The 4,435-nt window shown below is 44.1% G+C and overlaps 1 non-coding gene across 1 annotated transcript; it reads left to right on the forward strand.

Moving 5' to 3' along the window:
* Positions 1 to 3,923: 3,923 nt before the first annotated feature.
* Positions 3,924 to 3,997, forward strand: TRNAN-GUU (transfer RNA asparagine (anticodon GUU)). The gene has a single exon. It is a non-coding gene; the product is annotated as a tRNA-Asn (tRNA).
* The last annotated feature ends 438 nt before the right edge of the window (positions 3,998 to 4,435 follow it).

Consider the following 4,435-nt stretch of genomic DNA (forward strand, 5'->3'; position numbering starts at 1 on the left):
GCTGAGGATGACTATTGGGGGATTCCCCCCTGCCAATCCCCTAACCCGAAATCAAGGTCCCCTTTAGCGATGCAGATTATGTCCCTAACTTTGAATTACGCCCTGAGGGCCTGCAATGGGCGCACTCCATCCGATACCCCTTCGTTGTGTACCTTCAATAGGAAGGACCACGAGTCGCGCTTGGACTACATTTTTGTAGATACAGGCATGTGGTCCAAGGTCCTGGATTTTAGGGTAATTGAAAGATCAGATAGTGGCCACAATGCCCTCTGCTTAGATATGGTACACCCTGTCCCCGAAGAAGGGATGCCACTTACGGACCCAAAGGAAGACACAGGGAACCTAGTTTTATCCAACAACAGACGCAGGGTAAGATGGGGGAAATTGGTAAGTTCAACAGAGTGCATCACAAAAATTTATGAATTGGCACTCTCAAAGCTAGTCGAAAAGGACAAATTAATTAACAAACCAAGAGCCAGTGATTTCAATGAGAAACTAGCCCAAATCCATACAGATTTAGTAGGAAGTTTAGGAGAGGTTTTTTACCCTGAGGTGGGGACTAGGAAGAAGAGGACACTAACCTCAGCTTGGTACAATTCCACATGTAAAAAGATAAAAACCGAGCTGATTTTTATGATAAAGTCTGGCACCAATAAGGACTAGGTAGTTGAGTTGAGACGCAAATATAGGGAAGCCATCGCCCAGGTAAAGTCAGAATGGGATTGGGATAGATGGCAGGACCTATCTCTGGCACTGGAAACCAGGGATTTAAGAAAATTCCGGTCTCTAGTCCATACAGGTACAGGCGAGCCGAAATCAGCTGTAGAGCCAAACATCGCTGCCTCTGTATGGGAATCCCATTTTAGTAAATTGTATCAAGACATTCCCGTAACTGCTAATGAGGCAGCCCACGATACCTGCTCTGAGTCCACAGACAAATTAGAATTCACATTGGGTGAGATAGTAAATGCTATGGAGAGATTGGCGCTGGGGAAGGCCCCAGGTCTTGACAAACTCCCTGGCGATTTGTTTAGATACCATCCAGAGATCTGGGGTCCGTACTTCTTAATCATATTTAATTCCATCTTGGGAGGGATGGAGATCCCCTGTACTTGGCTGGGGGCGGAGATAGTACAGATTTTCAAAAAGGTCTCTCCTCTGCTCCCAGCCAACTACAGGCCGATCAGCCTTATAGATGTACCCCAAAAACTTTTTGCACGCCTTCTCCTGGACCATCTCCTTGACTGGATGGAGGACAATGCGATCCTCAGCCCGCTCCAGGCGGGCTTCAGGAAAAACACGTCCACCATGGACCAGATTTTCTGCCTCGTCCTTCTCTACTGGAAAACAGTGGGGATCGAGGGGGGGAGTCTGTATATGGTGTTTGTGGACCTGAAGTCCGCATTTGATTTGGTACCCCGCAAGAAATTATGGGCGGTTCTCAAGGAGCTAGGCGTTCCTCCACAATTGCTACAGGCAATAATCAGGCTCCGTGATGGCAATTTTGCCCAGGTTAGGTGTGGGAGGGATGGAGCGTTGTCCTCTAGGTTTCCAGTTCTCAGGGGGGTAAGACAGGGTTGCGTCCTTGCGCCGACCCTGTTTTGCCTCTTTGTTAACAGTGTCATATCCCATCTTGATAATGTCAGGGACAACGATGCACCTAGGCTGGCAGGCAGGAGGGTTCCGGCAATTATGTTTGCCGATGATACCCTCCTGCTCTCCAAATCCCCGATGGGGATCCAACGGATACTGGATGGGTTTGGGGATTTCTGCAGGGCGCATGGCCTTGAGATCAACGCAGAAAAAAACAAATTCATGGTATTCAATCCCTCAACAACAACCAGACCCAATCCAACCCTGGGATCCGAAAGGCTGGAAAGGGTCAGAACGTTCCAGTATTTGGGGGTAACTTTACATGAAAATTTATCGTGGGGTCCACAGATAGCTAGATCCCGTTTAAAGTTATCCCAAATGGTGGGGGCAATTTTGAAGGTTACGAATTCATCAGCCTTCAAACCTGTTAGTCCAGCCTTGGAGATGTACAAAACCCAAGCCAGAGCAGCCTCATCCTACGGTGGTGAGCTATGGGGCCACAAAGCTGGGACAGAACTTGTCAAGGTGGAAAACAACTTCCTTAGACGCCTGTTGGCTCTTCCCCAAGGCACACCTTTGTTACCTCTGAGATTAGACCTGGGGCTCCCCTCAACAGGGGATGAATTGGCCCTAAAACCATTGAGGTTCTGGCATAGGCTCTGATCCACTGGTGAACTTTCCCACTACAGGCAAGATCTCAAGCACGTCTTGAACCTCAACCATCGTGACAGAATTCCATGGGTGGCTAATGTCAAACGAGAATTCTATCACTTGGGACTGCCTGAGCTGTGGGACGATCCCGAAAGAGGCTGTCTAGGGGTGGCACGCAAAAGGCTTGTTAAGATTTTCAAGGACAAAAACCTAATTTCGCTTGTGTGTGCATCTAAAGTCAGCACCCTAACTGAACAATTTCTGGACACCAAAAATTCTTTTTATTTTGAAGGTTTTATGGACATCATATTTCCTATCTTTGCAAGGAAACTTTTCATTCAATGGAGGTTTGGCACCCTGCCCCTTAAAGCCTTTACCAGTAAATGGACAACGTCGGATGATAAAATCTGTCCCGGGTGCAGTGAGAATGAGGAGGATGAATTACACGTGTTGTTCTTTTGCCCTGCCTACAATAGACCGAGGAAATATTGGCTAGCGCCACTGTGTAGGAATTTGGATATCAGAAACTATTTACAATCATACAGAATCCTGAAGACAAGTACCCAGCATTATATAGTTTTTGCAGTTGCCAAGTACTTAATTGCCATGTGGCTGATAAGGGGAAAAGTACTGAAAGGTTAACTTTCTACTAAACCTGTAATGGACTGCAATGAAATATAGCTAACTGTGTCCTCATTGCCTTAGAGGCTTAGACCCTCCAGGAACCTGAATTAATCTGTCTGTTGATCCTAGCCTTGTTTTTACTGTATGTTTTATGTGTTTTAAATGTTTTTTAATTAATCTTTTATGGTCTCAAATGGCCGAAATAAAGAATTTTTGGATTGGATTGGATTTGTGATTAGAGCTTTCCTCTATACTTTAATACATATGTAGGATCAGGATTACTGCACATTTGCATTTCACCAGATCTGACCTGACAGATTAATTTGTTTTGCCCTTTGTTGACTTCTAGATTTCTGCTTAATGGCTGCCATAGCATATCTCACTAAATCTGCCAACGTATACTATGGAAGTGCCTTGGGGTGATTGAATTCTAGGTGCAATTTGGGCAACAGGGACTGCATAAAAGGGGTGAGTTTTTCTCACAACCATCGGTACTTGATAAATTGGAAGGACCCACTTTTTAAAATAGTCTGCATTGTGAAACCTTAGCAATTATTGCAAACTACAAAAACAAAAGTATGCACATTTTTTGGTTTCAAGACGACTAAACATTTATGCATTACTAACAATCTTTCATTGGGATAACATAATTTATTGGAGCACAGGAAAGATTCTAAATAAAAGGTACATTATGTGTTGCCTATTTGCATTTTTTATCCCAACACCAATTCACCTCCTGGAAACTACAAATATAAAATCCCTGACGAGGTAGTGCTTTCGCAGCATCCAGAACAGGAGGCCATATGAACATTTCCGGAGCAAGAGCCCTCTAGATTAAGACATCATTGTGTACCAATGAGCAGAGCGCTTAAGCAACAAAGTGTGCCAAATCTGGTTTATTCCCAAATATTATTGTTTAACAATACCGTGCCTTAATCTAACACGGTCCATAGCAAAACAAAAACACCTTCACACCTCAATGAATCATAGTACTTCCTACCAAGATGTCATAGTGCCTACCTGTTAAACACATTCTGTGGCTGAAATGTCGTGCAGTATCTGTGGCGCAATCGGTTAGCGCGTTCGGCTGTTAACCGAAAGGTTGGTGGTTCAAGCCCACCCAGGGACGTCTATTTTTGCTACACTTCTACCTTTATAGAAAAGTATTTCCTTCATATTTTAAAATGACCTTTAAAAATATCTCTCCATTAAGCAGAGATAAACGAGAAAGCAAAAATGCAAGTTATCTACTAATGTACATTAGAAATGGCTGAGGAGTAAACTATGTCACATATTGAACTGGGGTGACTAGTACTGGATGCAAAATCAGTGACCCCGAAGGGAGTGTGCTGTGCGAAACCTTTGGTGGTCTGTTTCCCATCTGCTTTCATCTCGGTATTTGTTTCCGGACCGGAGGATTAGGTTTCACAACGTCCGATACTGTGCATAGCACAGCGACACCTCGAGGCCATTTATGAATTGACATGTGCTGGAAAGGTTAATAAATCTGTGCAAAACGAGAAAGCATAGTAAATAAAATATAATCGGTTATTACGTCAACTGTCTT

This window comes from Lissotriton helveticus, chromosome 12 (assembly GCF_964261635.1).
Source record: "Lissotriton helveticus chromosome 12, aLisHel1.1, whole genome shotgun sequence".
NCBI classification, from domain to species: Eukaryota; Metazoa; Chordata; class Amphibia; order Caudata; family Salamandridae; genus Lissotriton; species Lissotriton helveticus.